At 47.6% G+C, this 13,950-nt stretch overlaps 1 pseudogene; it reads left to right on the top strand.

Moving 5' to 3' along the window:
* Window positions 1–2,676: 2,676 nt before the first annotated feature.
* LOC112630216 overlaps window positions 2,677–13,950 on the top strand; it is an 18,187-nt pseudogene continuing 6,913 nt past the window's right edge.

Genomic DNA, 13,950 nt, shown 5'->3' with positions numbered 1-13,950 from the left:
AAGGGGGAGGGGAGAAGGAGGGGAGGGGAGGGGAGAAGGAGGGGAGGGGAGGGGAGGAGGAGGGGAAGGGGGAGGGGAGGAGAGTCGAGTCCTGAATTTCCTACCACAACAGCCTGTCAGAGAAAATACGGCCTCAGGAGGGGATTGCGTAGACTAATTGCACAGTCTGAGACTTCATTCTCCAGTTTTATTTAGACAGAAAATGATGGCTTTGGGGAATGCCTAGGTCCTTGTCAGCTTAATCAGAAGGTGACCCCCCCTTTTGCAGCTGCTGTTTCAAGTGTGTTCTCCTTAATGAAACAAATCAATACAATTTACCACCTGTTATGCAGCGACTGATCTGGTAAATATTTTTTCCTGCCTCAATCAACATTCACCAGAAGCAATTTGCGCCTCTGCCCCTCCGTGCAAGTGGCATCAGCATATCTTCCCATCTTGTCATGTCCTTTCTGTGCCACAGTTTGGTCCACAGGGAACTTGGTGGTCTCAACACCCCTGAGATGATCCTGACAGTGCAGTACACTGATGAGGGCATGTGGATAGGACCTGGGAAGCTTTCGGAAGCAGTGGGTGCCCTGGCTGCCTAGTGAGATGTGCATGCCTGGCAGATGGGCACAGCTGGCCACACAGGGCCTGGCTCCTGGGTAAAGCTCTGAACACCCAGCCATCTACACTGTGGTCCTCAAACTTTCTTCTTTCTTTCTTTCCTTCTCCCTCTCTCTTTCTTTCTTTCTTTCTTTCTCTTTTTTTGAGATGGAGTTTCACTCTTGTTGCCCAGGCTGGAGTGCAATGGCGCAATCTCAGCTCACTGCAACCACTGCTGGATTCAAGCAATTCTTCCACCTCAGCCTCCAGAGTAGCTGGGATTACAGGCACCCACCACCACGTCTGGTGTATTTCTATGCTGACATCTAAAGTTTTTCCTAACAAGTTTAAATAGTTACAAAAGATCAGATTATTGATACATTTTATTGGTATATTGATACATTTTAAAGTAAACTCTTACTTTACCAATGGGATACAAACACCATAAATGATTGGACACCCATAATCACACATTTTAGACACACACAAGCTCTACAATAAGTAGAAGTGATACACTGTGTTACTCTCCTTGAAATATAATATCTATCCCACTCTTCTTTATATCTGTCCTATAGAGAGAATGTATACAGGCCGGGCGCGGTGGCTCAAGCCTGTAATCCCAGCACTTTGGGAGGCCAAGACGGGCGGATCACAAGGTCAGGAGATCGAGACCATCCTGGCGAACCCGGTGAAACCCCGTCTCTACTAAAAAATACAAAAAAAAACTAGCCGGGCGAGGTGGCGGGCGCCTGTAGTCCCAGCTACTCGGGAGGCTGAGGCAGGAGAATGGCGTGAACCCGGGAGGCGGAGCTTGCAGTGAGCTGAGATCCGGTCACTGCACTCCAGCCTGGGTGACAGAGCAAGACCCCGTCTCAAAAAAAAAAAACAAAAACAAAAAGAGAGAATGTATACATCATATATGTTAGGATATATTTCTGTACTAATATATGTTATGCTTTTTATTGCAGATCCTATAACACTTCCTGCAAAAAAAAAAAAAAAAAAACCTGAAATTTATTTTCTTTTGAAATTTAATTTTTAAAACCTTACATATAGCTATAAGACTCCATGTTTGTGGGCTGGAGTGTAGTGGCGTGATCTCAGATCACAGCAGCCTCGACCTCCCCGGGCTCAAGCGATCCTCCTACCTCAGCCTCCAGAGTAGCTGGCACTACAGACAGCTAATGCTTTTTAAAAATGGTTTTGGTAGAGCTGGGGTCTTACTTTGCTGCCCAGGCTGGTCTTAAAACTCCCAGGCTGAAGCAATCCTCCCGCATAGGCCTCCTAAATTGCTGGGAGTACAGGTGTGAGTTACCCCGCCAGGCCGAGTTGTCATTATGGCTGTTAGTATGTAATTGTTCAAATTGTTCAAAAATAGATAAATATATTACAAGATTTGGATACATAAAAAACAAAAGTTGGGTCAGAAAAGCAAAAGCAGCCGGGCGCGGTGGCTCAAGCCTGTAATCCCAGCACTTTGGGAGGCCGAGACGGGCGGATCACGAGGTCAGGAGATCGAGACCATCCTGGCTAACACGGTGAAACCCCGTCTCTACTAAAAAATACAAAAAACTAGCCGGGCGAGGTGGCGGGCGCCTGTAGTCCCAGCTACTCGGGAGGCTGAGGCAGGAGAATGGCGTAAACCTGGGAGGCGGAGCTTGCAGTGAGCTGAGATCAGGCCACTGCAGTCCAGCCTGGGCGACAGAGCGAGACTCCGTCTCAAAAAAAAAAAAAAAAAAAAAAAAAAAAAAAAAGAAAGAAAGAAAAGAAAAGAAAAGCAAAAGCAAGACAGGGTCTGAGTCGGAGGCATCCCGTCGGCGCGCAGCTTCCCGGGGCGGAGCAGCAGTCAGGGGCCGGGCGTCTCCGGGCCTCCCAGGGGAGACACGAGGCGGTCCGGCTACTAGGCTGGCGCGGGGCCTCGGGGATAAAGCGTGGCGGGGGAAGCCGGAGGTGCGGGGCGCCCGCGGGAGATGCTCTGGGTCCCTTCTCCGGCGCGCGGCTCCGGGGACGGTTCCACCTCCAGCCCCACCTGGCTCTGCGCCCCGGGAGTCTCCGCTCCGCGCTCTGCTGCTCCTGGCGAAACCCGCATTGATGCCCTGGTTCAGGCTGGGTCTTCCGGGCCCGCGCGCCTCCCTGACGGTCCTCGGCGTGCACTGGGAGGTCCCGGCCACGCTGCTCCTGCGCTCGGCACCTGGTCCCGCCCCGCGAAGTCTTCCTAAATCCAAAGTCGGCCCCATGCCACCGCGCTGGGCCGTGCCCCGGCTCTCCTGTGTCTCCTGTGCCGCCTGCGCGGCGGTGACCGGCTCCTGGGAGGGCCCCGCCGCGATGCAGAACGCAGAAAACCCCCCTGCCCCTCTGCTCCCACTCGGGCATCGCTGCTTCCGGGATCAGCTCCGTGGGAGCTCAGGGAGCTCTTGTTACTTTAGACTTATAATTGCTGTTTGGCCATTCTTCATAAAAACTTTAGTATTTATTGTATTTATTTTGGACACAGGGTCTCCCTCTGTCGCCCAGGCTGGACTGCAGTGTCACGCTCAGGGTTCACTGCAGCCTCAGCTCGCAGACTCAACCGGTCCTCCCACCTCAGCCTCCCCAGAAGCTGGGACTAGGGGCACCTGCCACTATCAACGCTCGCTTTTTTTTTTTTTTTTGTAGAGACGAGATCTCACCATGTTGCCCAGGCTGGTCTTGAACTCCTGCGCTCCAGCGATCCACCTGACTCAGCCTCCCAAAGAGCTGGGATTACAGGCATGAGCCACCGTGCAAGCCTTACAATTTTAAATACTTAAAGGTAGTAAGTTTTCTGTTTCCAGACCGTACTCTGATAGATGCAGTACTTGGCACCAGAACGTGCCAGGAGACAGACCCTAAAAGACACAGCTGTGCAGCTAATCTGGTTTTTCCTGTCCTTGTCCTCACCTGTGGTTGACAAGGAAGCCAGGCCCCCTGGGCTCTCAGGTGCTCAGGACTTGCCCTCCCAGCCCTCCCCACGGGAGCCACTGCCCCTTCAGTGGGGTGCTCCAGACAAGGGCGACATCCTGCGCTTTCAGGGCCCACAGAACACTGATTTTGGTGAGTGCCAAATTCTGGGGCCCCAAAACACCATGGTGGTCCACCAGTTACAGTGGCGGCTGACGGTCAGGGATCATGCATTTGTGGTCCAAGTTCATCTCAAGCTGGGCCTGGGAGTTCTGCAGAGCCTGCCTGTGGTCACTTTGTAAAAGTTCCTGAGTGTGTGGCTAAAAAGACATCCGAGAAACTGGCGGCATCCTCGCATCAGCTCTGCGACCCACAGGGTTATTGCTGTCATGCTATAAGAAGTTAAATGGAAGTCCTGCAATTTGTCTTTCCTACCAGGCTAATGAACTCAAATCTGCACGTCTGGTGAAACTGCCAAGGTTAGTGCTACCCCCAAAAGATGTGAAAGATGCAGGGCTGGTGATCTCCAGCACAGCCCCACTTGACTCCCTAGCTGGGCGAGGCGGAAGGTGGGCATCCCTGGAGAACGTCTGTGGATTTTCACAAAGCTCAGCAGGTGGCTATTCCAACTGCACCTGCTGCTACAGATGTGATATATTTTCCGGAGCAAACCAACATGACCCCTGGCACCTGGAGTGGGCCACTGGCTGGAAAACGCTTTTCTTCCTGTAATAATTCACAAGGATGGGGCTGCTGGGCATGTGGGGCCCTTGCCCAGGCTATCCTCGTCCATGTCCTCAGCAGCACCTTCAGGCGGGAAGAGAGGGAGTGAGACATAGGACTCTCCTCCAGGCTCAAGACCACGACCAGCCCAGCCCATGGAAAGTGCAGGTTAACCTGGGCAGTAGCAGTCGCCTGAGCAATCAGGGCTGGAACTCTGTTCAAGGGAAGCGCCTCATCATGGATGAACCAGGCTATGTTTGTGAGAGGAGGGATTTGCTGGTGAAGGACTGTAACGTCCACATCCCTAGTGTGAAGCAGTACTGCTGTGATGGCTGCTGGCCATGTCTCTTGCTGCCTGCAGCCCAGCCAGCAGCTTCTCCTGGAGCATCGTGGTGTTCCAGAACCTCTTCATGGCAGTCGAAGATAAGTAATGAGTCATATCCGGCCAAATGCAGGACCTCATCCCAGAGCCTCATCCCACCAGCTGGGACGCCATCGCAAGGAAATGCTACGGAGAAAGCCCACCGGAGCTCTTCTTGGCATGGCGGGCACAGCAGATGCTCTCCAGCTTGGGTGAGGAGCTCGTCTCCTGGGGCCCAGCTGCAGCACTCAGGCCAGGCCATGGAAGAAGACAAAGGAAGCGCAAGGAAACCTTGGTTTTGACCACCTCTCGTGTTGTCATCTTTGGCCGCTGTGAACCTCCAGCTGGTCCCATCGGGGAAGGAAGAAACCACAGCCAGGCTCCAGCAGTGCTGGTTCTTGGAGGACTGGACGCTGGGACCTGCACAGGGACCTGTGATTCATGTTTCTCGGGGGCCAGGTGTCACTTTCAGTTTTGGTCCAGGCCCCTTCACTGTAAAATTATTTATTGGATTCCTTTGGAGTAGTGGGAAAATAATAATGTTTTATGTAGGAGAATGCCTACATAATGGCTACATAATGGTCATTCTAGCTAAAAATGTTCAAGGAAAGTATTTTTGTTGTTCTTGTGTTCTCGAGTTTCATGAGTTAAATCATCCCTTCACCCAGATAAAATGTTTCATCTTTTTTTTTTTTTTTTTTTTTTTTGAGACGGAGTCTCGCCCTGTCGCCCAGGCTGGAGTGCAGTGGCGCAATCTCGGCTCACTGCAAGCTCCGCCTCCCGGGTTCAAGCCATTCTCCTGCCTCAGCCTCCAGTATAGCTGGGACTACAGGCGCCCGCCACCGCACCCGGCTAATTTTTGTATTTTTTTAGTAGAGACAGGGTTTCACCGTGTTAGCCAGGATGGTCTCGATCTCCTGACCTCGTGATCCGCCCGTCTCGGCCTCCCAAAGTGCTGGGATTACAGGCATGAGCCACCGCGCCCGGCCTTTTTTTTTTTTTTTTAATATGGAGTCTCGCTCTGTTGTCAGGCTGGAATGCAGTAGCGCAATCTTGGCTTACCATAACCTCCGCCTCCCAGGTTCAAGCAATTCTCCTGCCTCAGCCTCCCAAGTAGCTAGCACTACAGGCATGTGCCACCATGCCCAGCTAATTTTGTATTTTTAGTAGAGATGGAGTTTCTCCATGTTGGTCAGGCTGGCCTCGAACTCCTGACCTCAGGTGATCCACCCGCCTTGGCCTCCCAAAGTGTTGGGATTACAGGCGTGAGCCACTGCGCCCAGCCTGTTTTGCCTTTTAGAATGTGAAAAAATAATAATTTGCAAGGACAACCAGAAATAGTTTGCTTTTACTTAATAGGGCTGACGAAATACCCTCACATTCTTGTCTCACTGCTGGGTCAGTGCCCACTCTCTGAGGTAATCTAATCCAGAGATCTTTATTGGCTTGACCCCCACAAGCATGAACTGATACACTATATTGGTGAACTTATCCTGATTGGACTAAATGAACACAGAGTAGCAAACACCTTGGATGCCTGAGTAAGAAATGATCTTTTCATGCAAACCATGAAAATTCAGGGTCCTACAATGTCAGTGAAGTTTCTAGGAATCCAATAGCCTGGGGCATGTTAGAATATCACCTAAAAGATGAAATACACCAGGCACAGTGGCCTGTAAAATCCCAGCTACTCAAAAGGCTGAGGTGGGAGAATTGCTTGAGCCCAGGAGTTCTAGGCTGCCATGAGCTATGATCATGCCACTCCAGAGTGGGTGACACAGTGAGATGCCATCTCTAAAAAAAAAAAAAAAAAAAAATTAAGATGAAAGACACATTGTGTACCTTACACTACCTGCCACTATAAACCGGGCATATCTGCAGGCCTATGTGCTTTTTCAAAGGCAACACCGGAGCCCTGCAACCCATTTCACTAAGTAGTTCATGGTCTGCTGGCTTTGAGTCGGCCCCTAGGCAAGAAAAGGCTGTGCAGTAAGACCAGCATTCAATGCCACCTGCTTTACCACTTGAGCCTTATGACCCAATAGATCAGTGACACTCAGACTGCCAGTTGCACAAATGAATACTGTTTGAAGCTTCTGGAGAAACCCAGTAAGAAAATCACAGCACAGAACCCTAGAGTTTTAGAGCAGTCACGCCCTCTTGTGCATAAAACTTTTTTTTTTTTTTTTTTTAAAGACAGGGTGCTATTCTGTCACCCAGGCTGGAGAGCAGTGGTGCAATCACAGCTCACTGCAGCCTTGACCTCCCAATGCTCAAGCAGTCCTCTTGTCTCAGCCTCCCAAGTGGCTAGGACTAAAAGTGTGTACCACCACACCCAGCTATTTTTTTTTTTAACTTTTTTAGTAGAGACAGTGTCTCACTGCATTGCCCAGGCTGGTCTGAAACTCCTGGGCTCAAGCAATCCTCCTGCCTCAGCTTCCCAAAGTGCTGGGATTACAGGCGTGAGCCTAAGCTATTCTTCTTTTGAGAAACAAACTCTGGTTTGCTATGGGGCCCTGGCAAGCACTGATGCCTAATCATAAGACATCCAATAACTACACAATTTGGGATAGTCATCATGAACTGATGGTACCAGACCCACCGAGCCATGAGGTTGGGCGTGTGTACCAGCAATTCATCATCAAATGAAGACGAAACATAAGAAACTGGGTTTGCAAAGGTCCTGGCAGCTCAGCTGCCTGTGACACGGAGTGCTCCTCCATCACCTCCTCCCTCTTGATCCACACCAATGGCATCACGGGAAGCTCCTCATAGTCACCTGACTGACAAGGAAGGAAAAGCAGCCCTGGTTCTCAGACAGTCCCTCGGGGTGTACTGAGCTCCAGCCTTGTCAGGAGTGTGCCTGGCAATGAGAAGCACTTTGAGCGGTGAATTTTGTTGTCTATTTTGTCGGGACTAAGAGATCCATGGAAGAACATATTGACTTTGTTCCTGGTGATAGTTAACGGTTTGGCTAGATACCAAAAAGAGCAGGCTTGGAAGATTGGTAAGAAGGACATCTGGGAAAGAGGATGTAGGTGAACAGCACAGAATGTGAAGATGATGTGCACCTTTGCAAATGTCCACCAGAGTCATGCATTTTGGGGAGACGTACCAAGAGGGATCATCAGGAGGATGACGCCATGCACTGTGGATGGCAGTCACACTTTCCAGCCACCTTCATGCTTTATCAATGAGCAGCAGCAGAGATGGGGGCTTTGCATTGGCTCTGCAATATAGATCTTCCTCCCCTCAAGGCTGCCACCACTGAATGCTGAACCTTCCAGCAGCAGAGATGGACACCCAGCCCCCAGCATAGCTCCACTTCTGGGGGCTCAGCCACCTGCCAGCAGGCTGACCACACTGAACCCTTTCCATCACGAAGGGGCACTGTGTGTCCTCACTGGAGGAATGGATTCTAGATATGAATTTGTTCTTGACTGCAATGATTTTGCCCATGCCACCATGAATTTATAAAATATCTATTCCAGCCAGGCATGGTGACTCACACCTGTAATCCCAGCACTTTGGGAGGCCAAGGCAGGCGGATCACTTGAGGTAAAGAGTGCCATCCACAGACCAGTCTGGCCAACATGATGAAACCCCGTCTCTACTAAAAATACAAAAATTAGCCTGGCGTGGTAGTGGGCACCTGTAATCCCAGCTACTTGGGAGGCCGAGGCACAAGAATTGCTTGAACCTCGGAGGCGGATGTTGCAGTGAGCCAAGATCACGCCATTGTACTCCAGCCTGGGGACAGAGCAAGACTCCATCTCAATAAATAAATAAATAAAATAAAATATTTATTCCACATCATAGTAACATACACAACATTGATGCTGACTAAGGAACTTATTTTCCAGCTAACTTCTTGCCCATGGAATGCACTGGTGTTACTAGGTGTCCTGGCTCTAGAGGCAGCTGGCGTGATAGAATGGTTTAGTGGCCTTAAGACCTGGTTGCAGTGCCAGTTGGGAGATTGTATCCTGAGAATATATCATTGTATCTTATGGGACATAGTATATGCTTTGAATCAGTGACTGATTTATGGTGCTGTGGGAGAAAGTTCTATAATGGCCCGGGTTATTCTTGCTCCTGGTACTCATGCCTTGTGTAATTCTTTCCCCTTGAGTGTGGGTGGGTCCTGTGACTTGCTTCTCACCAAGAGAACACAGCGAACATAATGGGATGTCCATCATTCCCATAATTATGTTACATAAGATTGCTACCTTTGTCTTGATGGCAGACTCCCCTGCAGGCTTTGATGAATTAGGCTGCCATGTTGCAAGATGTCCTAGGCAGAGGCTCATGTAGCAAGATTGACAGCTAGCAAGACATGAGGACCCTCAGCCCAACTGCCCACAAGGAACTGAATTTCATCAACAAGTATGGGAGCTTGCAGGTGCATCCTTCCCCAGTCAATCCTGGAGATGAGAATGCAGCCCTGGCTGAAACACCTTGGCATTAGCCTTGTAAGAGGTGCTGAGCCAGAGGATCCATTTAGACTGTGCCAGGACTCCTGACCCACAAAAACGGCCAGATGATAAGAGAGTCATGAAGTTTGTGGTCACTTGTTAAGCAGCAATGGATCCTGAGGGGCAGACAAAGCAGCAGCAGCTGTTGTCATGGCCCCTCCCCACATTGTTGCAAGCCCCTCCCCCTCTGACTGAAGTGACTTCCAGGGATTTAAAGAGCTGGTGCCTTTTTTCCCTCTGAATTTATTTCTTTTTCTCTTCTTAGGAGCCAAACATGAAACACTAGGACATTCAAAACAACTGTATATACTGGGGAAATTAGAAAGTGACCATAAATGCCAAAGAAAGGCTCAGAAGGGTCCCAAGAAGACCTTAAGTTTATACCCCAGCTGAGCCTTGGAACAGAGACAGCCTACAACAGTAGAAAAGAAAACAAACAAAACCCAGCAAACCCTGGGGAAGGAGGAGAGTCTGATTTCCAGAGTTACCACATTATTAGATTCAAATGTCCAGTTTTCAACAAAAGTTCATAAGGCATACAAAGAAACAGGAAAGTATGGCCAATCCAAATGAAAACAAAAATAAATCAACAGAAACTATCTCAGAAAAGCTGGGCATGGTGGCTCACACATATAATCCCAACACTTTGGGAGGCCAAGGCGGGTAGATCACCTGAGGTCAGGAGTTTCAGACCAGCCTGGACAACATGGTGAAATCCCTGTCTCTACCAAAAATACAAAAATTATCCTAATGTGGTGGAGGGCGCCTGTAATCTCAGCTACTTGGGAGGCTAAGGCAGGAGAATCACTTGAAACCGGGAGGCAGAGGTTGCAGTAAGCCAAGATCATGCCACTGCACTCCAGCCTGGGAGACAGACCGAGACTCCATCTAAAAAAAAAGAAAAGAAATTTTCCCTAAAAATAATCTTAATAGCATGGCTACTAGACAAAGAATTAAAACAATTATCTTAAAGAACTCAAGCACTAAAGGAAGACATGGAAGAAGTCAAGAAAAACATATGAATGAAGTGGAAATATTAACAAAAAGGCCAGGCACAGTGGCTCTCACCTGTAATCCCAGAACCTTGGGAGGCTGAGGCAGGTGGGTCACTTAATCCCAGGAGTTCAAGACCAGCCTGGGCAACATGTTTAGCAAAACCCTGTCTCTACGAGAAATAAAAACAAAAACAAAAATTAGCCAGGCATGGTGGTACACACCTGTAGTCCAAGCTACTCAGGAGGCTGAGGAGGGAGGACTGCTTGAGCCAAGGAGGTCGAAGTTGCAGTGAGCTGTGACTGTGCCACTGCACTTCAGCCTGGGTGACAGAGTGAGACCTTGTCTCAAAAGAAAAAAAAAATGAACAGAGACTAAGGGACCTGTGGGACACCATCAAATGGGCCAACACATACATTTTGGGTACCTCAGAAAGAGAAGAAAGAGAAAGAGGCAGAGAGAATACAGTCATGCATCACTTAACAACAAAAATGTGTTCTGAGAAATACATCCTAATGTGATTTCATCATTGTGTGAACATCATAGAGAGTACTTATACAAGCCTACAAGGTATAGCTACTGTATACCTAAACCATAGGGTATATAACTTATTGCTCCGAGGCTACAAATGTGTACAGCATGTTACTGTATTTAATACTTAGGCAATTATAACACAATGGTAAGTATTTTTGTATCTAAGTACATATAAACATAAAAAGTACAATAAAAATACAGTATTATCATCTTTGAGGGCCACCATCATATACGCAGTCCATTGATGACCAAAATGTCATTATGCAGCATATGACTATGTTTGAAGAAATAATGGCGGACTACTTCCCAAATTTGATGAAGACATGCATATAAACATCCAAGCAGCTCAAGTAACTCCAAGTAAAATGAACTCAAAGAGACCCACACTGAGACACATTATAGTCAAATGTTTGAAACACAAAGTTAGAGATAATCCTGAAAGCAGCAAGAGGGAAGCAACTTGTCACATACAAGGGATCCTCAATAAAATGACAAGCAGATTTTTCATCAGAAACTTGGAGGCCAGAAGGCAGAGGGCAAATATATTTAAAGTGCTAAAAGAAGTGGCTCATGCCTGTAATCCCAGCACTTTGGGAGGCCAAGGTGGGCAGATCACCTGAGGTCAGGAGTTTGAGATCAGCCTGGCCAACATGCTGAAACCATGTCTCTATAAAAATACAAAAATTAGCTGGGCCTGGTGGCAGGCGCCTATAATCAAAGCTACTCAGGAGGCTGAGCCAGGAGAATCGCTTGAACCTGGGAGGCAGGGGTTGTGGTGAGCCAAGATTGTGCCACTGCACTCCAGCCTGGGCAACAGAGCAAGGTACCCTCTCAAAAATAAAAAAAATAATAATAAAAATAAATAAAGTGTTAAAAGAAAAAAAAAACAACTGGCAACAAAGAATCCTATATCTGGCAAAACTATCCTTCACATGTGAGGAAGACAATAAGACATTCCCAGATAAACAAAAGCTGAGGGAGTTTGTTACTACTAGACCTGCCCTGCAAGAAATGCTCAAGGAAGTCCTGTAGGTTGAAATGAAAGGACACTAGATGGTAACTCAAAGCTGTTAAGAAGAAATAAAGATCTCAATAAAGGTAAACATGTGGGCCGGGCACGGTGGCTCACGCCTGTAATCCCAGCACTTTGGGAGGCCAAGGCAGGTGGATCACAAGGTCGGGAGATTGAGACCACGGTGAAATCCCATCTCTACTAAAAATACAAAAAGAATTAGCCAGGCATAGTGGCAGGCACCTGTAGTCCCAGTTACTCAGGAGGCTGAGGCAGGAGAATGGTGTGAACCTGAGAGGCAGAGCTTGCAGTGAGCCAAGATCACGCCACTGCACTCCAGCCTGGGGGACAGAGTGAGACTCCGTCTCAAAAAAAAAAAAAAAGGATTAATTTCTAAGTCTATGTTTTGTTTTCTATAGGATTTAATATATATATTATATATTATATATAAAATATATTATTATATATTATACTATATATATATTAAATCCTATATATACACACACACACACTTTTTTTTTTTTTGAGACGGAGTCTTGCTCTGTTGCCCAAGCTGGAGTGCAGTGGCTCAATCTTGGCTCACTGCAAGCTCCGCCTCCCAGGTTCACGCCATTCTCCTGCCTCAGCCTCCCGAGTAGTTGGGACTACAGGTGCCTGCCACCACACCTGGCTAATTTTTTGTATTTTTTCGTAGAGACAGGATTTCACCATGTTAGCCAGGATGCTCTCGATCTCCTGACCTCATGATCCACCCAACTCGGCCTCCCAAAGTGCTGGGATTACAGGCGTGAGCCACCGTGCCCGGCCACTTTTGCTTTTTTTGAGATGCAGTCTCACTCTGTTGCCCAGGCTGGAGTGCAATGGTGTGATCTCGGTTCACTGCAACCTCCGCCTCCCAGGTTCAAGTGATTCTCCTGCCTCAGCCTCCCAAGTAGCTGGGATTACAGGCACCTGCCACCACAACCGACTAATTTTTATATTTTTAGTAGAGACAGGGTTTCACCATGTTGGTCAGGTTGGTCTTGAACTTCTGACCTCAGGTAATCCACCCATCTCAGCCTCCCAAAGTGCTGGGATTACAGGCCTGAGCCACCACACCCAGTCCACATTTTTAAATTATTAGTTTAAAAGCTATTATTACTATAATTTTGGTTTGTAATTCCACTTTTTTCCCTAATTTAAGAGATCAGTGCATTTATAAGAATTATTTATGTTTTGGGGTACACAAGGTATAAAGATGTAATTTTGTGACATCAGCAACTGAAAGGAGTGGAGACAAAGGTGTAAAGGAACAGAGTTTTTAATGTCGTTGAAGTTAAGCTGGCATAAATTCAAATTAAGGGTTAGAACTTTAGGGTGTTAAATGTAAACCCCATAGGAACCACAAAGAAAACCTATAGAATATATACCAAAGGAATTGAGGGAGAAATTCAAACATTTCACTACAAAAAAATAAACTAAACACAAAAGAAGACAGTAATTCAGGAAATGAGGGACAAAAAAGTTATATGGCATATAGAAAACAAACAGCAAAATAATAGAAGTAGGTCATTTCTTGTCAGTAATTATTTATTTTATTTTATTATTATTATTATTTTTTTTAGAGATGGGGTCTTGCTCTGTCACCAAGGCTGGAGTACAGTGGTGCAATCATAGCTCACTGTAACCTCAAACTCCTGGGTTCAAGTGATCCTCCCATCTCAGCCTTCCACGTAGCTAGCACTACAGGCACATGCCACCATGCCTGGCTAATTTTCTGTAGAATGTGGCCCAGGCTGGTCTCCAACTCCAGGTCTCAAGCAATCCTCTCATCTCAGCCTCCCAAAGCACTGGGATTACAGGCATGAACCACTGTGTCCAGCCTCTCCTTATCACTAATTACTTTAAATGTAAATGGATTAAACTCTCCAATCAAAAGACAGATTGGCAGGATGGATAAAAACCCCTGATCCAAGTATATGCTGTCTACAAAAGATTCACTTTAGATTAAAAAACACAAACATTGAAAATGAAAACATAGAAAAAGACACTCCATGCAAATAGAAACCAAAAGAGAGCAGGAATGACTGTGCTAGCATCAGACAACACAGATTTTTAAATCAAAAAAGTTGGCCGGGCGCGGTGGCTCAAGCCTGTAATCCCAGCACTTTGGGAGGCCGAGACGGGCAGATCACGAGGTCAGGAGATCGAGATCATCCTGGCTAACATGGTGAAACCCCGTCTCTACTAAAAATACAAAAAAACTAGCCGGGCGAGGTGGTGGGCGCCTGTAGTCCCAGCTACTTGGGAGGCTGAGGCAGGAGAATGGCGTAAACCCGGGAGGCGGAGCTTGCAGTGAGCTGAGATCC

Source organism: Theropithecus gelada, chromosome 8 (genome assembly GCF_003255815.1).
Source record: "Theropithecus gelada isolate Dixy chromosome 8, Tgel_1.0, whole genome shotgun sequence".
Taxonomy (NCBI): Eukaryota; Metazoa; Chordata; class Mammalia; order Primates; family Cercopithecidae; genus Theropithecus; species Theropithecus gelada.
Note: the sequence above shows the minus strand (reverse complement) of the source record. Positions and strands in the feature narration are given on the sequence as shown.